Source organism: Spermophilus citellus, assembly GCF_964194105.1.
Source record: "Spermophilus citellus genome assembly, chromosome: 1".
In the NCBI taxonomy this organism is placed as follows: domain Eukaryota; kingdom Metazoa; phylum Chordata; class Mammalia; order Rodentia; family Sciuridae; genus Spermophilus; species Spermophilus citellus.
In genome coordinates, this window is record NC_138182.1 from 20,996,558 (window position 1) to 21,020,472 (window position 23,915).

A 23,915-nucleotide genomic window follows, 5' to 3' on the forward strand; every position below is an offset into this window, starting at 1 on the left:
TTTTAAAAAGATGATTATTTGATAACAGAATATTTTTTGTCAAGATCTGGGGAGGTATTCCTTTTGTATATATACATATACACACAAACACACACACTTGAATGCGTGTATATTCTTTCAAAATATATGTATATATGTATAATCATTTATTACAAATTATTACAGTACGTGAATATGATACATAAAATCACAATTTGCTTCTGAATCTTTTTTAAAAGATATTTTGTTTTTTAATCATGCATAGTATTCTACATTATTTATTGGACACAATATATGCAAAATGCAATTATCAAATCAGGTAATATGCAAAATGCAATGATCAAATCAGGTAATTGTAATTTCCATCTCCTCAGACATTTTCTTATTTCTATAGTTTGGAAACCTTCAGACTCTTCTGATTACTCTGAAATGGGTTATGATCCTGTGTACTATATTTACCCTACTTTGAAACAGGACACCAGAAATAAAACTATTTGTCTCTTGGTACTGATTATCTACCCTCTCTCCTCATTTTCCATCTCTAATGACCATTAATTCAAACTCTCATTTTATAAAATTGATTTTTTATTCCACAAGTGAGTTACAACATGTAGCATGCATCTTTCTGTGTTTGTCTTATTTTGCTGAACATGATGTCCTCCAGTTTCATCCATTTTACAAGTCACAGGACTTAATTTTTTTCTTATGAGTAAATAATATTCCATTGTGTATATACCATGTTTTTTATCTATTAATTTATCACCAGACACCTTGGTTGACTCCAAATCTTGTCTTTGGTGACTAATGCTGCAAAAAATACAGGAATGCTTTGATGCCATCTCTTTGATTTAATCACCTTTATTTATATATATACACCCCAAAGTGGGATAGCTGTATGATCATATGGTGGTTTAATATGGTTTTCCATAGAGGATATAGGACTTTACATTCTTACCAACAGTGAATTGCAGTTTCCCTTTACACATCATAACCTGCCTCTGTTACCAGCACTCAAAAGAGAACCTAAACATCCCTGTCTGCTGGTCTCTGTGGGAGAGTAGAAGGTGAATCTCAAAAGCATTATGTCCAGAGAGTAAGCAGTATATACATATGAAATTATAAAAAAAAAGTGTAAAATGCAAAACTGTGATGATGATAAAATTGGTGTTGGTATGGGCTATAGGGAAAGGTATTGATTACAAAGAAGCATGACAATTCCTTTCAGGATTATAAAAATACAAAGTTTCAGTTTTTTTATGGCTATTAGAATATTGCAGCTAGTTGTCGAAAGCTTATAATTATGCATTTAAGTATGGCAACTTATTAAGAATAAATTACAATACAATAAAATGAATGTAACCCTTACCATATATTTTAAAAGTACTTTGCTTATTAAAAACCAGCTATTGGATATGGACCATCATACTCTTTTTCTTAACTCATCCTTAAAAGATAGGAAATCTTAAAACTATTTTTTGATCCACATCGATACCCTGATAAGGGAATTGAAGACTTTGACATTGACCTGTCAGTGGGGAGAGCATAGTTATAAATCAGCAAACCTTTAAAAGACTGTTAGGAAGTCATGAAAATAAATATGTGTGGCAGATTTTACAGGTTTTGTTAAATATAATACTCTCTCATTCATTTAAGATTAATTTTCTTTCTTAGCTTTTGATATCAACCTTAACATGAGAAGTGAAATTGATTTCTAGAGTATACTTAAGAGATACGGGGGATCAAGTGAAGAATAACAACAACTAACTATAGGAATATCAGAAAGAAAAAAAGAAAAAGAAAGAAGTAGAGATGTAGAAATTTTTAAAAAGATTTTTAAAAGATATTAAATTTTAGAATGAGTTGACCAATCGGGTGCATATACAATAAATAAAGTGAAATGCATTTTTAAAGTATCTTAATACTATCAATTCCAGTGAGGGGAACGAATGTTATCATGCAAAAAACCAAAATTAAGTTAATTTCAAGCACAGAAGCTTTGATTCAGAATAAAATTAGAATTACAGCAGAAAATACTGCATTTTTCATTTAATCCTAAATTTCATAAAGCTATAGCTTAAAAAATAATAATGAATATTATCCTACAATTCATACTTTTTTGGAAGAATTTCTTTTTTCGTTGATAGGGAATTGAACCCAGAAACCTGAACCACTAAGTCATATTTACATCCCTTTTTTAATATTGTATTTAAAGACAACACTTGCTAAGTTGCTTTGTTTCTCATTAAGTTTCTTAGGCTGGCTTTGAACTCTCAATTCTCCTGCCTCAGCCTCCAAAGCTGCTGGGATTAAAGGCATGTGCCACTGGTCCCAGCTAGAAAAATTTCTTGAGTTTAGGTTTCAATAATGGAATTGAAAAAGGTAAGATGAGCGTCAATTCAAACTGATAATAAACATTTTTCTATTAAATACTGATTATTTCTAGCAAGAAAAAAATACTGCTTGATGACATAAATGCAATTATTTACATGAAATTAGGAGAGAAAATAAAACAACTGAATTAAAATAACTTCTTTAAAACTTGAATATCTGTTTATTATATGTGATCAACTTCATTTGATGCTGATTATCACTGGATAGACTCAATTCCATAAACTTGCCTATTCTGGACATTTTCATTTAAATAAACATACAATATATGCTTTTTGTCCCTGGCTTCTTTAATTTTGTCTAATGTTTCCATAGATCACTCATGTTTCTACATGTATACATCATCATTATTATTATTAATTTGCCAAATATCTCTTTGTACAGATTCTGACATTTTGTTGATTCATTCATAAGTCTGTATACATTTGTGCTGTTTCCACTTTTCAACAATTATGAATAATGCTGCTTTGAACATTCATGTAAAAATGATGTGTGTGTGTGTGTGTCTGTGTGTATGTACACTTTTTTTTTCTCTTGAGTATTTATTTTGAAGTGAAAGTAATGAGTTATAATGTACTTATAACTTGGAGGAACTTCCAAATGCTTTCCAAAGTTGGTTCATCAGTTTAAAATACCACAAGTTCATCCCAGTGACTTGTGGCTGAGAGAGGAGGATTGCAAGTTAAAGATTACCTTCAGCAATTTATCAAAACCTTCAGTAACTTAGTGAGACCTTCTCTCAAATTTTAAAAAGTGTGTGTTGGGGATGTAGATACATGGTAAGGTGGTTAGATTACCAATATAAAACAAAAAACAAACCAACAAATTCCCAGATTAAAACTAATAGAATATACATTTAAAATCCCACCCGGGATTTTCATTTCAAGCATTCTTTATATATTCTAGATCTAAGTCATTTGTTAGATGTGTGATTTGAAAATGTTTTCTCCCAATATGTACTTTTTCAATTTATTTTAAACTACACTAATGGAAGATTTTTCTGCTATCAATCTACAAGAGCCGCTCTTCTCAGTCCTTAATTTACTTGACTGTTCACCACATTCAATGGCAATAGACACTCCCTCCTCCATGATATGCTCATGCTTCCTCCTTGATAAATTATTTTCACCAAGCTTTTTCTTATCGCTCTGTAACTCTCCTCGTTTTGTTTCAGTCTCCTCTTATGGTCTGTCTTTTTCATCCTGACCTTCTAATTATCCAGGGACCTACATTCAGTCTCATTCTCTTCTTGTCTGACCACAGGCTTTTCCTTGGTGATCTTATCTAACCTAATGATTGTAATTTACATTTATATTATTCTGATATTCAAATTTTTATCTCTGACACTATCTTTATCATTTTTAATGCACCATTTAGAACTCTAACACACCTCCAAACCTAAAATCCTGAAACTAAGCTCTTGACATTTGTTCCCCTAGATCTCTACTTTCTTATCTGAATGGCTTCAGTGCAAAAAAAAATGACACCCCCGCCCCCCCCCCAAAAAAAAAAAAAAACCACAAATAAGAACCACAACAAACCAAAAAACTTAGGATCATTTCAGTTTCACTCACATGCTTTACCTAGTCCACAGGCTCATCCAAAAGCCTGCCTGTTCCTCATATGCAATTCAAACATGTCAAACCCTGTCACCTCCATATACTAATCACAACCACCATTGTAAGTGAATTACTAAAAGAGATTCTATCTGGTCTTCTCAATTATAATCTTGCCTCTTTCTTTCTATTCTTAACATTGAACCAGTGTGTGTGTGTGTGTGTGTGTGTGTGTGTGTGTGTGTGTATTGTGTGTGTGATGTATACGTGGTATAGAAATATACATCCATTTGTACCATACCATATGCAAGCACATCTGTCTATTGATGATTGATCTATATGTTTTCTATGTGTATAAACAATCTATCTGTATATACGACACACACACACACACATTTTATTTTTAAGTAAACCAAAGAATATTACTCATTTCAAAATTCTATGGCTCCTTTTTTTCCTTCAGTGAAAACATCAACTGTGATCTCATCCATCTCATTCTTTCTCATTTATCTGCGCCAGATATTATGGTATTTTATATTTCAACCTTTCCCTTTATTTTTCAGTCCTGAGGATGGAACCCAGGCTTTACATGTACAAAGCAAATGCTCTACCACTCAATTGCATCCCCAACCCAGTTTTTTCCCCTTTTCTTGAGCATGACAGGTGTTCTCTCACCATAGAGAATTTGCACTGGCTGTTTCTATATCTAAAACTTTTACCAAATGCCTCTTTTCTTAAAAGACAAGTCTTTTATCTGATGCCACCTTCACTTGAGGGAACTCAACTTAAAAAAACACCTCACCTATTTTCACTATAGCAGATTTCAGTCCCCATCACATTGCAAGGCTTCATTTTTTTTTTCTTAGATCATATAACTCTGTAACATATTAAAAAAAACTATCGTGATTGCTATATATTGCCTGTATCTTCACACTAGAGTGAAATTATCACAATGACTGACAATTTTGTCTGGTCTTCCTAATAAATAACAACTATGTAAAAACAACAATATAGTGAATACATAGGAAATTTTTAAACAGCACCACCAACAAAAACATATTGAACAAATACCCAGATTCAAACTGGATAAAATTTGTATATATACAATGGTACTGATTATTTTAACTTCTGGTTCTGAGCATTATATCAAATTTTATTTGTGAGATGAGAGGATATAGGGTTAGTGGGTTGAAATAAAAAGAGAAAAAATTGCTTGAATATTTCAAAAATAGTACTCAACAACAAAATAAAAAATAACTAGAATTATTTGTCAGAGATGTGAAATTGTGACTTAAAATCAATATTTGTGCCAAAGAAGGAAATTAGAGAAGAATAAAATGATCTTTTATATTAAATTTTAATTAAACACAAATTCATTAATTTTAATTTATGTCAATTGTAATCCAAGAGTAAAGAAATATACTTAAGCAAACTTCAATTGCACAAATATTTTTTCTTGTTATGAACAAATCTGCTATAGTACTACCTTCCTTGTACTAGTACAGTTATCACCACAGAAAATATCAAGAACAAAATAAATAGAAGACACAAAGCATTTGTACCATTTATTACACATAAACTTCACAATAAATGGAATTTTGTTAGAGTAGATGTAACTTATGGAGTGAGAGTTTATGGTGCAGGGAGTACAAACTATTTGAAGGTCTATGAAAAATTTTCACTGTTAGGAAAGGTTGAAGTTAAGACTCAATCCAACACTTTGTATCTTGTGAGGAGCCTTCTGGTTTGCGTTATTAACTAACATGCAAACCTTTGTTACAGTTACTTCATTATTTTCTTTTTTTTTAATATTTATTTTTAGTTCTCGGCAGACACAACATCTTTGTTGGTATGTGGTGCTGAGGATCGAACCTGGGCTGCACGCATGCCAGGCGAGCGCGCTACCGCTTGAGCCACATCCCCAGTCCCTTCATTATTTTCTAAAAGGAGAAAGAATGTGGGTCACTTTTATTTCCTTAAACATAATGTACAATAACTTGAAAGTTAATATTGGTGGAAAACAAGTCTGAAGTTTCCATTAATATCTACTTTTTTTCCCCCTTTGTTTAACTGGTACATAAAAACTGTATGCTCTGATAGAGTATCATGGGGTTTTGTTATTTGTATATATTATGCAATGTTCAAATCACATCAAACATTTAATCCTCAAACATCATCATCTGTTTATGGTAATAATTTTCAAAATACTTCCTTATAGCTTTCTAAAATTTCAAAATTGTTTAATTACTCTGGCTAGGGCTTCTAGAAATAGATTGGATAAAAGTGATTATCCTTGTCTTCCTTCAGATCTTAGAAGGAAATTTTCAGCTTTTCTCATTCAATAAAATGTTAGATGCTTGCTTAATATATGTTATTGTTTTGATCTGTGACTTTCCCCAAAGGCTCATGTGTTGAAGGGTTGACCCCAATGCAGCAATGTTCCTAGGTAAGGCTTTTAGAAAATGCCTGGATTATTAGAGCTCTAACTTTTTCAGTGGATTCAGCATCAATAAATTCATCATCGATAAGTTCACAATTTGGATGAACTAGTGGGAAGTGGTGGAAACTATTGGAGCTGGTTGAAGGGAATGTGTATTTGAGGACCTAACATTTGAAACTGTCTTGCGCAAGTTTCTCCTCCTCCTTCCTCCACTTGTCCCCACCCATCTCTTTCTTCTCTCCCCATCTCTGCTTCCCAGTCAGCACAAGATGAGCAGCTCTGCTCCACCTCACCATCTCTGCCATGATGCTCTGCTTCATCACAGGTAAGTAGATAGCAATGGAGCCAGCTGACCATGAACTGAAACCTCTAAATGTTTTTTTCCTTTTTTTTCCTCAGGAATGTGTCACAGTGACACAAAGCTGACTAACACAATATATGTGTTTTTAATTTTGTTGAGGACATTCCTTTTGTACCTAATTTGTTCAGCATTTTTGTCATGACATGAGGTTAAAGTTTACTGATCGCTTTTTCTACATCTACTGGAAAGATGATTTGGTTTAGGTCCTTCATTCTGTTGTGGTGGTTCATCACATCTATAATTTTGTTTACTTGGAACCATTCGTCTTTCTCTAGGTTGAATCTCACTTGATCGTGGTGAGTAAGCATTTTAATGTGGTAGTGGATATAAATACATAGTACAACAAGGTCAAAAGTCACCAGTCAGATTTGACAGACAATCCCTAAAAAAGTGAAAGATAAAGACAAAATTAGCAGGGCACCAAGAGAAGAGCAACAAATAACACATAGGGGTGTCCCAATTAAACTGACAGCTGACTTTTTAGAAGAAACTGTGCTGTCCAAAAAGGGTAGCATGAAATTTACACAATATTGAAGGAAAATTTAATGAGTTCACTTTGGGGTCAATTATATTTCAGACATAATTATGCTAATATATACTGATAGACATCACTTTTACTCTACATTTGATCATGTAATTTTAAAAGGGCATGTAAAAATATTAACAGTACTATAAATATCTTAGTGTTCGGTACAGATGTAAAATTTTTACAAACATATATAGTTTACCTGTAGTTTATATTATTAGCATTTCATCATAAAATCACTCTATGTATATTCCATTGGAGAAATTATTAATTGTTTAACAAAATGATGTAAAGAAATATGTAAATAAATGTATCAAAATAATTCCTAATTTTATAATCTAATATCATATGATCTTACTAAAGTACCTTACTGAGCTTGAATAATTTAGAGCGATGTGATGCTAAGCATTTTCATGTTATTTAAATATAAGTTAAGCTAACAATGACTAAAAATATTCCCATGTTCCATAGGCCCATATGCTTTCTTTAATCTCTTATATCTACTTTTTGTTATTTATAATTTCCATGTTGGATTTAGGCATTTGCCTGTGAAATTTTTTATCAAGAGGAAATTTTTCATATTGAGCTCTAAAAATTCAAATGTATCAAAATCAACAAGTTAGTTCCAATTAATTGTGATTTTAACAATTTAGGAAAAAGAATTAAGAGGAATGATTTTATCAATGTAGTCAAATTACTAAAATTTCAAAATGACTTTGGAAAATATTTTATTAATCTCTATATCTTTCTGAAATTAAATAGAATGTGATCTTTCAGATTGTCTGTGCAGGTCTAGGTAAATATGAGATTTTTTTGTTTGTTTGTTTGTTTTTGGTACCAGGGATTAAACTCAGGGTCTCAGGGGTGCTTAAACACTGAGCTGCATCTCAAGTCCTTTAATTTTTTTTAAACTTTTATTGTGAGAAAAGGTCTCTGCCAAATTTATTAGGACCTTGCTAAATTCCTGAGGCTGGCTTTGAATTTAGGATCCTCTTGCCTCAACCTCCTGAGCTATTGGAATTACAGGCATGCACCACCATGCCTGGCAAAGAGATACTTTTAATAAAATCTAACAGTATCCTGTTTAAATGTGAAGATTTGTTGTCCTTCCAAGATTTAATAAGGCTCATGTCTATATAGAGAAACTTATGTCTATATATGTACACATAGAATTTGCCCAGTGATCTAATCTGAAAAATAAAAATGGCTGAAGGGTGGGTTTCAATACACTCATGTAATATCACATTCATGTAAATCTTCCATTTATATAGCAATGTTCACTACAATTTTCTTTCTTCTTTCTTTTTTTTCTTTCTTGCTTTTTATTTCCTAAGTTTGTTATAAGCATAATCCATTGACCTATACATCAAAACATCTTCCAATTTTAACTTTTGGACCTTTGCAATTTCTCATTCATTCTTCTCCAGAATTATAGCACATTGGATAAAAGACTTAGATAGTTCCAAAAAGTCTTATTCACCCAACTCTGAACATTTGATTTTAACCATATTTTGTTTTCTAAGATTTTTAGATGAAAAAAATCTCAGCTGCTCCAGTCTATCAGTTTTCTTCCCTTGCCTGTGCAGCTATGCTTAATGCAGAAACTTAAACTGATATATTCATTTCTATATCTCTTTTAGCAAAACTAATTTCACTGAATCCAGTTTGGACTAAATGGAGAGGATGTTATTGAACCCTTTGCATGCGGGTTTGCTTGAACTGGTCTAAGTTCCTCCTGCCAGACAGCATTGGAATGTATGGAAGAGTCCAGTTGTAGGGTTGTGAGTCTCTTGTTTTACTTCTTTAGGAATCTCATGAACAGCTCCAGGTGGTTTAACTCTTTCATATTCCATTTCCATTACATTACTATTTTTGATAACCTCTCTCTTTTATTCAGATCACAAAACAAACAAACAAACAACAACAACATAAAAATTTTTGCTGTCTGTCCAGAGTTTCTTGTATTATTCTTGTTTCAAAACATGATCCAGGCTTACTAAGACCCTTCCTGTACATGACCATTTTCCCCATGAACCTCAGTTTTGTTTCTTTTGTTTTGTTTTGTTTGTTGGTACTGTGGATTGAACTCAAGGGCACTCGGCCACTGAGCCACCTCCCCAGTCCTATTTTGTATTTTATTTAGAGACATGGTCTCACTGAGTTGCTTAGGGCCTCACTTTTGCTGATGCTGTCTTTGAACTCCTGATCCTCCTGCCTCAGCCTCTCAGGCTGCTAGGATTACAGGTGTGCACTACTGTACCCAAATTAACTTCAGTTTTTTTTAAGTGGAAAGTAGAAGTTAGAAACAAGAGTACTAGGCATGCTAATTATTAATAGAATACACAGGTTCTTTCATCACATGATGGTTTAGGAAGTAAATGTATGTGTATATGTAAAGATATGTGTATTTGTATCTATATAGATATGTATATATATAACAATTTTCCGTATTTGTGTGAATATTTGTTTTTTTATATAAATATATATCTACATATATACACATATATAGACACATAAATCTAAAACATACATAGTTTGTGTGTATACACACACACACACACACACACACATATATATATATATATATACACACACACACAAAATTTATTTATATCAAACAAATATATGGTCATAAGATTGTAAAAACAAATTAAGTAGCAGCTATTCTTGTATCCAATAGTATTCATTCTAGCTTTCCCTTTTACATATGTTTATTTTTTTTATCACTGAGAAATTTGAGTCCCATCACACACAATATACTTACATATTTACTCAATAATCTACATATAGCAGGAATATTTGAGCCATTGTCCCACCCTCCTTTAAACACAGTTCTCATGCAGATTTGCACCCTCATCTTTTTGAGGTCTGCTGATATGTCTTAGCCTGATTTCGTAGGGAAAAATGGGAAATAGGAAAGAATGGAAATGGACAGGGAAGGTAGAGTGGGAAAAGGATGAGAGAGGAAGATCAATTCCAAAATTTTATATAATTTTATAAAATTTTATAAAATTTAAAAGTAATGAGTACAGTCAGATGTGGCACACATCTGTAACTTCAGTGACAGGGGAGCTGGGGTTCCCTGCTAAAGACAGCCTCAACAATTTAGTGAGACCCTGTCTCTAAATATAATATAAAAAAGGGCTGGGGATGTGGCTCAGCAGTAAAGTGCCTGTGGGTTCAATTCCTGGTATTCAGAAAAAAAAAAAAAAAAAAAAAAAAAAAAAAAAAAAGAGTACACATTGGGGTATGCTTTAACAAGATTTTTTTTTTTTTTTTTTTTATGATGTGAATGTGTTTCAGTGTACCTCTCCCAGTGGCCTGTCATTCTCTTTTCCCACAGATCACTAAATCAGAACAAACAGAAACTGTCTTTTATAAAGTTCATTATTAGTCCTTACTCATGTTAAATCCCTGGTTTATTTGTTTAATGTGGAAAAGGCAGGGGACATTCACAACATTTTTAAGTTACATGAGAAATTTAGTATTTCTGTATTCTATGTATAAAAACACTATAATTTGTAACCAAGAAGGTGTGAATAATTTGGGCTGCTTCTAATTATTCAACCTCTAAATTAAAAAGAACTGTGAATATCCCAATGGATTCTGTTTGTTTTGATAAGTTATCAGACATAGGATCTTGTAAAAGCTTCATATGCAGTGAACCCTGTCTTGGGGATTTACAATGAAAAGTTTAGAGACAGCTAGCAAGCTCTTGGATTGGGCCAAGTAAGCTATTGATGGCTTGTTAAGCATCCTGGAGCAGAGATGGAGGGGATGTGACAAATTTGAAAAATGGTGTGTGTTGGTGTTATAAATGTAGATAATTTACAGGTTCTAGAATCAGGAAACAATACTATTACATGGATTATAAATTTAAAAGTCAGCATTAAAATGGAGATAAAATATATATAATATTTGGTTTCTGGAGATGGTAGAAAATTAGAAAACAAAAAATATTAATATTTATTCTCTCAACTAATTTTAAATAGGGGACAGAGGTAAGATATAATGTAATTGTTAGTATTTATCAGATCCATTATTATGTTTTATCTTTCCAGGACTGTTTCTCCTTTTCTATGTTCCTGAATACATTCCTAGATATCACATAAACTTAAAGAGTTATATAGATTTTGTTGCTTTTTTAAAAAAATTCTCATATCCATTTCATTATCAACATCTTAGAAGTTTCTAATGATGGTGCTTTTACAAAAATGAAGTCCTCATCCCTTGAAATCTGTGTATCAAAAATCACATGTTATCCTACAAACATGTAGAGTTATTATTTGTCACTAAAATTATTATTTTAATAATTATAAGTATCATATATCAATTAAAAGCAAAATAAGGAAACTAAATTTACCACAGAAAATGTCTTTCAAAATTATATTTAATAGAATACACTTTTAATTAATAAAGCAATGATAAAATGGATGATTTATAGTTGTTACTTATTTTTGATTCCTTCTAAATTCCTTAAAGTATATTTAAGAGAGTCTCATCTATCATTAGTAAAATATATTATTATAGAAGAGATATTCTGTACTGTGGATAATGCTGAAGATTTTCAGATAAGATTTTATTTTCTATTATGATTTAGTTTGAAAGTTTCACAGTATTGTTGCGTAGAAAGCAAAGAATAAATATTCACTAAATGAATCATAAATAATCTAAATACAGTCACCTAAAATATCTTGGCTCCAGTTACAATCATATGAGTTCTGGCTTCATAAATAGCTTCCACATCTCTATTCTTGTTTTCATGAAATCCATTCTTAATAGAAAATAAGAGGAAACTTATTTTTTAATGGTAAATCATTAAACTGTATAGAATGGTACTTTTTTTTTTCATTACAGTAGAGAAAAAGGAAGTACCTCTTTGAAAACCCATATGTCTAGCTCCTTTCTGTCTTACCAATCAATTGTTTTACTGTTGTCTTTAAACACTAAAGACATTGCCTTTTTTCCTCAGAATTTTTCTGTGATACTAATTGTTTTTCTTTATAAGACTGCTGTCTTACATCTAATTCAGGTCTCTGCTCAAAGTGCTATATCCTTATGTAGATCCTCTGTAAGAGTTATTTACTGCAAGAATAATTCTATATAGCAAATCATCCAGAACTCCGTGGTTAAACAGAATTTATTCAGCTCATTTTTCCATAAATCACAGAAGTATGTTACACTCATTTGGGTGGCTCTCCTCTTGTTTGGGCTGAGTCACAAATCTATTGATAAACTAAATTTCAATTAGGTTTACAAGGGTGATATAGCCATTGGCATTGTCTTTCAGGAAGGCTACTCTCATAGTAGGAGCTCAGATTTAAAAACAGGCAAATTTTTTTTTTTTGCACATGTCACATGTATTGACATCCTATTGGCCAAAGCAAGTGAAATGGGCAAAGTCAGAATGGAACCAATGGGAAAATAGATTGTACCACTTGGGTAAGGGAACCTGAAAAACAACTTATCAAGGGACATGGGAATAAAGAGAATTGAATAATTATATGATCAATATTCTCCCTGCTAGTCACAAATATTTACATACCTTCTACATGCCAAATACCTTCTTTCCCTACCGAGAGCAATAGAGTTCTGCTGAATCATCAAGCTCAAAGTCAGAATCTGATGATCAATGTCAAGTCCAAATGAGGCTGATTATAATCTGGGGAGATATGGACTAAAAATATATCTTTTATTAAACTCAAAACATGCAATGTTAACCAAGGGCAGAATAACCACAATGAATACTTTCATTCCAAATACAGATGATTCAAAGCAGAAGTTGTTTCACAACACTTTTCAAATACTGCCTGGCAAGTGTTTTCTGGGTTGCCTATTCTGGGAATGGAAAGCATAAATAAGCATTGATTCTCTTCCTTAGAGTGGCCCCACACTTTGTTTCTCTCCATTTCTCACTTCTTTGAGATCATCTGCTTTCCGTTAAACACGTTAAGCACTTCCACAAAAGGCATTAAAAAATACTGGAGTTTTCTTTTTCTACCTGGTTTTATTAAAATTGTTGAGAGTCCTTTTTTTAACAATTTAAATAGATTCAGTACCTTCTAACTTAGGTTGCAGAAACTGTTTTCATTGTTATTTTCTAAACTACATTGTGAGTTTTACTATCCACTTAATATAATCCAATTTATGTAGTAGAATCTATATTCATAATTACTTATCTACTAATCTTTTATTTCTGGATTTATTTTCTGCTATTTTGGACCAGGTTTCTGTGTGCTATGACCTAAAGTATCCTAGGAACTCCATTGAGAGAGCTGAAAGTGTCTGGAAGACACTGCCTTAATTTTTAAATAGGTCTCAACAGAGCTTCACAACTCAGTGGTTCTGAGATCTATCTTTGAGGTTATATTTTATTTGAATATATTTTATTGGCCCAAGGTAAAAAGTCAGTGTCATTTTCTCTTCTACAAAGTTCTGTCCCTTTTCCCCTTTGAACACAAACTTATGCATTTAAAATAAATCAACCTCCACTTCCTAGGTCGAGGCTGAAGAGCTCATTTTCCAAATCTAAAATTAACTGCATAAAATTTTCTTCTTCTATGTTACAGAAAGCCATCATTTTATTAATTTATTATCACAGCATTTTATTAATTACTCTACCACTACAGATTGTTCATTTTCCTGGATCTACAGTAGTATAATAGTTTTTTTTTTTTTTTCAAGCCTGTGCTAACTAGTACATTTTTATTTTAATTGTCCTATGTAGCACTTTACTGTTAAGCCCTGATTATCTGTTTCAGGCTGCTGTTGCTGCAATTGTGTTATAAATCAAACAACCTCAGACCTAGAAGCTGCTGAGAGCCATAGCCAAGTAGGAATGAAGCATGGCATTTTTGGTTGAAAGGTGACACCAGCAAGCCATTGAGATGATAATGATTATGTTAAGATGGGCATTCAATTGGAGATTAGACCCCTGCTGTCCACCTCTGCCTGCTACTTTGGAGCTCTCCTGGGACTCCCGGAGAGTTCCCATTGGTTGGGGAAGTGCAGTAGGAGGGAATTCCGGAGGAGCGATTTCCTGTTGGTGTAGTGTGTCCCGGGGAAGGCCGAGTGCTTGGCATTCGCAGGAGGTTTGGAAATAAAGCTTGTTCCTGCTTGAGTGGCTAGTGGATTTTGTGCCCAGCCAGACTGCGGCAAGAAGCCCCGAAACAATAAACACTTATTTTGACTTCAAGTGTGCAGTTCAGAAATGCATCCTATGTTGGGGTATGCAGTTCTGACTCTGAGCTTGACTCCTTTTGAGATCTGTATGGCAGCCAGTTAGATGTAGATTGGGTGATAGGGTGATTTTTGCCTTGTAGTTCTCACCCTTTAACAGAAGACCCAGGCATGTTATTTGGCAGAAATATAGCTTCAAATGAAGAAGTAAAATCCTCTACTTATATGAAATTGGCTTTTATAGCATCCCCTGAAACAAGCCAAAGGAGTGAATTCAGTTTCTTCAAGCTTAAGAGATGAGAAAGAACATTACTTCTTTTCAGCTAGACAGCTTGCAAAGTCACATGGCAAATGACAGGGCTAAAGAAATAGCAGAAGTGAGGCCATTAATGCAATCGATCCACATCTTTGTTGACTAAATAAGCTTTGTATTCTGTAGTTGGCTAGCATTCACCTGCTTCACTTCCTTAGTGTTCACTGAAATTCCAAACTTAGGAAATTATGGTCCCTTTGAGTTTTTATTAAAATTAAACCCAGATATTTCATTATTTCTGCTTGACTGTGGAAAATCAGTCCTTGTAAACTAGACTTGCAGCATTATTGGAGTTTTGATTAGAGACTGTAATGAGTCGGTGGTAGACTTCTCCATTTGAAGAGAGCAATCACTACATTATCTCAGATCAAATGCTACATACAGATTATAAAGACCAAGGAGTAAGTATGACCAGAAGCAATTCTTTCCAGACTATAATTATAGAAGGAATGGTAATAGTGAAGTATTCTAGCCTGCGACCCATGCTGGCTTCATGAAAGAAGGTTCAAATCTTGAGAAAATGCTAGGGAGTTTTAAATTAAAGAGACAAGACTCTAATTACCTTTAAAACCAGCTCTAGGATGGCTTCTCCTAGCTCCCCCCTCCAGCCACCTAGTGTAGTGAGGTTTACTGAAGAGGCTAGGGAGAAAGAGAGAGAGAGAGAGAGAGAGAGAGAGAGAACGCCAAGGAGTGGACTTTTATTGGGAAACAAAAATTCCAGGGAAAATCCCATCCAATGAAGGTTAAGGGGGCAGCATCCCAAGGTCAGGGGCGATGATTGGGTCTTCAGGGCAGTGGCCAGACATGCCTCTGCGGGGAAAAGCCCTCGGACCTGGAAAAGGGGGGAGAAGCTCTGACCCATCTGTGTCTTAGCACCTTTCACCCAGCCAGGGAGGTAACTCAAATCACTGCGAGGATGGCCTCCCACATAGTATGAAATTTAAGGTAGCATTTGTTTTGAGGGCAGTATACATATGTAGTTATATTTAAACAGGACATTAAATAAGTCAGCAACTGATGCAACTTGGATTTGTTTAGGTAAACACAGTGCCTATACTCTTCATCAATCAAATACCACCTAATTTTATTTCTTCTAGTAGATTTTACTTTTCTAACTTTAGCTTTTGAACTCACAGTTTCTTAACTTGCTATAATCTGCAGATTCTTATAATTAATCCTACTCTTCTTTCATCATTCAAATCAAGCATCACCTACTATTATAAAACATTTCTCAATAATACTTAATATCTCTGTTGCAGGTGTCTCCCCCATAGGCAGTGTGATTTTTTTAAAATTTATTTTATACAGTCTTCCAATTACACTATGAATACTGTTTTGCTTTCTTCATAACTTCTTCAGTTGATTGTAATAAAAAACATAATGATGTTTAAATGATGGCTTTGTGTCAATTCCCAACACCTAATCATGTGTTGGAACCTTTTAAAGACATTAACATATGACTGACATGACTGGTCAAGAAGTCAACTTTTTCAATTATACAATGATTTGTTTATATTTACTAAAACATTTTTTTTTAATATTGACACCAATACCTTTAAAATGTCCTTTTATTTACAATATTTTGATGTATACCTGAAGATAACCTAGAGGAATACTTAATTAAATATGAAATTAAATAGAATTGTGATTGGTTTGAATGGTTAGTTTAAAGCTTAAACATTTTCTCACCTGATAATCAGATAATAAAGATGATGATTGTTATTATTCCAATACTTAATTTGACATCAAGTATATCTCACCACATTCCTGGGATTTGTCATCTTCAAATGGCATGTTTAGAGATCTGGCAAGACAGCATATGAGGAATCACCATCCTCATCCAAGAGAATTTAGGACTTATCCTTTTATGTTTTAAATCTTGATTTACTGCAGGTATTGTCAAATGTCTGAGGCTCCTGCGTGATCCATCATTTCTTGAATCTCTTCCCTTATCTGTTTTGCATTGGAACTCTTAAGATTTAGAGCCCTTGGAAAACTCATGTTCTATAGGCCATGAAGATGAATTGTGTGCATGTATATGAGAGAGAGAGAGAGAGAGAGAGAGAGAGAGAGAGAGAGAGAGAGAGAGAGAGAGAGAACCATTAGTGTAGAACCTGAAGATAGAGTGCCATCCTTCCTCTTAATTTTCAGACCATTCCTCACCATCTTAGTCTAAAAACACAACATTTCCGCCACTTTCCCTTTGTCTTTTCTGTACTCTTTCATGTCTCCTTTCACTTTGTACTTGGAATACATTATAATATTAATAGGCTAATATTATGTGCAATATATACATACATATATGATAATGCATATATATATATCTCCTGTGTAAGTATATGACCTATTTTAATTTATCTTTTTGTTTTCACTCTGCCTTTTCCATTAGAATTTGTCCCATGAAGATGATAATTTACATGTTTCCATTTCCTCTCAATGACTGGTACACAAAGTGGTCAGTAAGAGTTTATCAAATTGATGACAGTCATGGTGATATAAGCATGTAAAGAAGTATGCTGAGTATTAAACAAGCACAATTACTAGTGATCCTGGAATTACCTGGAAACACTAGAAGAATGACTTAATGTTTAGAAGAAATTGCCCCCCACATATGTGTTTCAGTTTAAGTTTCTTTTCAGGAGCAGAGAAGTGGAAAGGCCCATAGTAGGTAGTTTTCAGCAAAACGCTGTATTTTATGAAGTTATTGGTTTCCTTTGAACAATGAGAGACATAAATCTATTCTAGAGTTTTAGATTAAACTATTAACTTATTTAAATATTTTATGCTTTTATGTGTATATAGACACATGCACATATTTTGACATTTTTAATGATTTTTGTTCACCATAGTCATTACTACATTGGTCTGACTTTTCTCCCATGAGTAAAGGGCCTATCATTTCAAGTTTGCCTTCCTTCATTCCATATTAATGCAGATAACTTTTAAACACAAAGTAAATGTGAATGTTACTATTTTATTCAATATTAGTATGGCAATTTAAATGCTTGAGACATAACTGGATTGGTTATTGTAATTGTTCACATGAAGATAATGTACTTCTTACCCATTGACCAGTAAATTGAAACTTTGTGAATTTCAGAAGAATGCCCCGACTGCACAGTCAGCAACAAGTTTACTAAGACTTCAACATTGTTTAGTCTGAGACACCAATACATCACATTTAAGTAGCAATGAAAACCAAATGTCTTCAATATTCTGTATAAATTTTGCTTCCTGTTGTCCAGAAATTACATTATTTTACCATTGTGATGTCTCCAGAAGGGAAATATGAACAAGTTTAGTGTAGTTCCTGCTTTTATTTTTCAAAAGAGAGAAATACTGCACTAGACATACAAGGGAATAACTACAAAAATGTAATTTTTTGGAGTTCCATTTTCCTCTATGTGATCTTTAGTTAGTGCATCTGGGTACTATGTGTATATAGAAAATAATGTGAAAAACAAAATGATATCAAGATAACTGTGTAAACCTGAACACACTTTATAAACAGAGCTTATCATTTATACCTTTTATAAAATATTTTCATATCAATTATATTCTTCAATGAATAAAATAAATTATCCAAGGATTAAAATGTTACATTTCAAATATGGTGATTTAGTAGAAATTAATTATCAAGGATGCTGACCTGCTTTGTATTAAGAATCACAGTGCACTTTGATAAAAAATATCTTTTAGATTTTGTTTATAAATGACTTGAAACTCTTAAAATGTAAAATAATTTGCTGTTCTTAAATTTAACAATAATGTACATTAAGATTTATCACATATATGATGCTCACATCTTAAGAAGTTTGCATGTCTACTAATTGTTTGTATAGAAATCTTTTAAACTTAAAAGCTTTGTTTTGATATTTTAGAATAGAATTATTATTTTGATATTTGACACATCAGAGAATTAATACCATAGTAGAAATATGCTTATTTCTTGCAGTTTTCTTTTTTTTTTATTCTGAGGAATAGAAAAAATATTAAACAAGGAACTTATTTCTTTAATGTGTTCCTTTAATATTTTCACAGTAAACTTTGTAAGTTCTTAGTATTTCCATTAGACCTTTAAATTATGTATGTACTTGTTTACATTCTTAGGTATTAGTTAGTGTTAATGGTGCATTTGGATTGTAATATTTAAGGTACTCTTGTTAAATATATTTATTCTGTGTATTGTTTTGCAACATGACTTACAGAAAATCAAATACACACAAAGTCCGAGTAATACAAACCAATGTGTTAAAACTACTAGAATAAAATAAACTAATAGGATGTAACAACTAGAATGTTAGCTTTTCTCTGAGTATGAGATGTAAAAATTCTTATGTGTGATTTAGAAAAGCATAAGCCAATCAATATATGTCACACAATTCAATTCAGTTTATGATGATCAATGTTAAAAAAAAAATACTCATCTTTTTTTAATTTTCTAGCGGAGCAAACTGTTACAAGTACATCTACCTGGTCAAGCTAACATTGAATTATAAGTTTCCTAAACATAATACTGATATAAACAATTTTTTTTATATTTTGTTTCTTTTTTTAACATACTCCTATATATAGTTTTCATTGTCTTCAGGGGTTTGCTTTGTTTTTGACATTGATTTTTATTAGTTCTTTCTAGTTATATATAACAATAGGATTCATTTTGACATGATTATAAAAGCTTGAAATATAATTTTCTCCATTTCAGCTGACTACTCCCCCTTTCCCTGCTCTCCTCTTAGCCCCTGTTCCCTTCTCTTTACACTACTGATCTTTCTGCTATTTTGAAATATAAAAACACATGGAGTGAACATTTGATAGAAAATGTAAGTTTCTTTTACAAGGAGAATTTTTTTTACATTCACGTGAGACCATGCACTGAAAACGTTAGGAACTGGCAGTAAGTAACTGAAGCACAGAATGTGTTCCATAAGGAAATGAATTTGGGGATATGATCAATAAAGGTATGAAGAATGAAATAACTGCATCAATTTTAAAAAGAAATAACACATGGCAAAATGGTGTTCATTTTCCTCTTCAGCATTATACTTTTCTTTGTCCTTGTTCATCCTGATTGACTTCCGTGCATTCATTTTCCCAGTTCTCATTCTGAATGCACAGGAGTAGGGCATGAATCAAACTTCAAATGCACAGATAAAGCTTTATCGGCTTACTGTCACAAGCAAAAGGAATGTTTTTCATGCTGCTTACAATGCTAGCACCTGGACTTTCTATTTGATCCCTTGCATGTGGCCCTAATAAATTCATGAATGATTTGGATAACATTTTCTCAAGAAAATACTTTGAAATTTAAGCCAGTCATCTTCATGAAGTAATGGAGTATGTCTGTAAAAAGTTGATCTTTATGTTTGTATTTCTTCTGCAACATTTGCATTTTTTGTCCTCAAAACTCTGTCTTTTTTTGCAGAAATGTAAAAGAGAACACTATATTCATAAAAATTAAAACTTTCAGGACTGGGGTTGTGGCTCAGTGATAGAGCACTAGCCTAGCATGTGCAAGGCTCTGGGTTCGAACCTCAGAACCACACAAAAATAAATAAATGAAATAAAGGGATTGTGTACAACTACAACTAAAATATAAATTTAAAAAAAAAATTAAAACTTTCAGCTAATTTATCTGGTGTTTAGTACTTAACTGAGTTTTGAATGTTTTTCTTAGAATAAAGAGAGAAACCTTGAAATGACCCTTAAGTCCCCCTATTGTCTGTGCCCTTTTGTCCAGTCTCGTCTACTGACTTTTGTTCCTCACCTCTGAATTTGTGTGAGCTCAAAACAAGATATTTCCATATTTTTCTTTTTTTACTATTTTTTTTCTGAAAGTGAACTTTTACTCAGGCAAGTCATTCTAGTTCAATTTTGCTTTCTCAGTATGTAGAGAGATTTGGAGCAAGTTTATATCTTAAAAACTGAAATTGGAACAGAAAATGTAATAGAGAGCTGAGCATGACAATTAGCTGTAACGTCAATGAGCACAATGTTTAAAAAAAACTATACAAAAGGGACTGTTGCTTTCTTTTTTAAATTGGCATATCTGCATTTATTTATGCAATATGGTATCATAAGTTAATACAGCACACAATATGTCATGAGAAAATCAATATATTAGCATTTCTATCTCCCCAAATATTGTAATTTCTCTTCTATTTTGAAAATTCATTTCTCTCTCTCTAAATAAAGTACCCAAACTAGAAAACTTGTGTAGTCACATTTGGCCTAAAATTTTATAATCTACCATCTAAAATTCTATCTTTCTGGACACCCCAAATTCATAAATATTTTTATCAGACTGTCTCACATTTACGTGGCATTCATGATGCAGAGGAGCTTAGTATAATCTGCATTCATCCCAAATTCAGTGCGCATTTCTTATTCACAAGTATTTATAAAAATGCTAAATGAGACAAGCTTTATCTCTGTTAATAGGAAAGTGGCACAAATAATCACAAACAGAAGGTAATCCATAAATCACTCATATTTGATTTTAGAATTTATTATGTAAATTGTATTCTACAACAGAATTATCATTCTAACACAATTTGCTTATGATGATATTTATATTAGTTTACATTCCCTTGTCATATACAGCTGAAGGTGAAATGAATCCTCACACATGTACAGTTAAGTTGGATGAAAATCTTTGGAGGAATAAAAATATGCTGCCAAAATACAAAATAAAACAAAGGAATGTTTGCTCAGAATGTGGTCCCATATCAGTTATTCAATCAAAAATATAAAGTTTAGTTAAAAGCATAAGATATCTTCTCTGTGTGTGTGTGCAGAACATATTGTAATTGTTTTCCAAGATAACTCATTTAACATATCTCCAAATGAAACAACTTCCCCATATTATTCCTACAAGTATATTTCACCATAAATATATTTTCCAGTACTTTAGTGGTGTGTGTACAAATTAGGAATTCCCTGGAATCCTGGAACTGACTTAAATGTGAAAAAAAGAACATGAATAATCTTCAGATGGATGCCAGTGAAAATAAAAGATGCAATCAGATCTTAATTAGAAAATAATGAAAAAAGAAGATAAAAATGATATAAATGTCTTTTTTGAACACAAAATTTTCATCTTTACCCTTTTTTCTGTAATGTTCAAAGTATTCTGTTAAACTACAGAAGAAGTATCACTTCTTCAAAAGCTTGGTCACTTCCCCTGGGCATCAGATTTCCCACTCTACAGTCTAAATATGCTCTCATCTCAGCTATCTTGAATATTAAATAAAATAACGAAGAGAGAAAAAAATACAAAAAGACAAAAAACAAAAACATCCCTCTTTATTCCATAGTTTCTTCTACTCATAACTTGTCTATTTTCCCATCACTGTCATATTTATCTGTTGTCTCTGTACTAATTTGTTTACATAATACATGTATTTGGCCATATTTCCCCCCCCCCCCCCCCGGCTGCCTTGTGAACATTCAAGATCCTGAGAGGAAAGGTCTAACACTTACTTTAAATCACCAGTGATACAGCTATTGAACTATAATGCATAACCTATAAATACTAATTACAGAATGAATGACTCCCTTTTGGAAAAAAAAAAAACAGCTATTTTTGCAAATAAAATGAGGTTTAAAATATCACCAATATGTGAAATAGTTGAAGCAAAAAGATCCATAAATAATAATAAAAATGAGTAATGAAGATATAAACAGTACGTAAAATGAACTAGGAATAAAGAAACATATAATTATATAATCACACTTATGTATGGAATCTTAAAAATCAAATTAATTGAATTAAAGGATGGAGGGTAAAAAACAAATGGAAAACAATAAATTGGCATAAAGTTTTCCATAGAAATAAATTGTTTCTTCTATTGCATGGCAAGTGATTACAGTTGTAATAATCTATTGTGATTTCAAAATTTTTTAAAGATTGATTTTTAATGTTCTCACCACAAAGAAATCATAAACATTTGAGATCATGAATATTTTAGTTAAGACTGATTTGATCATTCCACAATGTAAAAATGTATCAAAACATTGCATCATATCTCATAAATAAATATATGCATATATATATATATATATATATATATATATATATAATTATTTTTCACTTAAAATAAAATAGAACTTAAAAGAATTTTGAACAAAAAAATACAAAATTGAAATATGAAATTTTAATTTTTGGCCATATTGGTGAATATTTAAATCAATGAACTTATATTATTGACTGTATTTTGTTCCCTATTGCTTCCAGTTTTTTTGTTTGTTTGTTTGTTTGTTTGTTTTTATGCTGGCATGAAAACTTACTCTAAGGGTTGAAAACATTTTACAGGTATTGACAACAGACATTATGCAAAGAATTAGAGAATGCGTCTGGAGCTGCAAAGGAAAATGTGGGTATAGATTACCAAAAGTGGGAGCTGTGGAAATTTTATGTAATATGTTGTTCCCTACCAACATCATTTAAATCTGTGTTATTGGTAAAATAATCTATGAGTGATAAGTTCTAAAATTTTTAAAAAAATATGGCATGTACTGTTTTAAGAAAGTATCAAGGGATGTGATATAATAAATTGCAATTACCTTGACTCATGTCGGAAATGTAGCATTGATAGAGTGTCATAACTCAGTTCATTGTTAGACCTATCTATAGCTATACTACAATTCTTTGTAAGTTGTCTCTGAATCCAAGAATACTGAGCCTTCCCTAAAATGTGGCATGATAAATTATTGCAGTTTTAATCTTGTTCAGACATTAGTTTCTCAGCATTTATTTTAATTAGTGAAATACATTGTTTCATACATTTGATCACCTTGTCCTGTTGAGGTCAAATTTTCTCTTCTTATTTAATTTTTTAAACATTGCAAATTTTCAATAATTTATAAAAGTGATTGAACTGAGAAAAGTACTAACCATACAAATAGGTTAAAGAAATAAACTTTTAAACTAATTTTAAACTAATGGTTTTATCAAAATTGTACTTCAGATAAAATAATGAGCAGAAAAGAACATAGCAACTGATTATAGTAAGTTTGAAAAATTATTTATTTGATTCTCTGTTTACATCTATTACATTTATAATTTCAGACACTTTCAAACTCCAATAAATACAATGATAGTAAAAAAATCTTAATGTACATTAATCAGTTTACATATTGACACATTTTTTTATGTGTGACCATATTTTTTA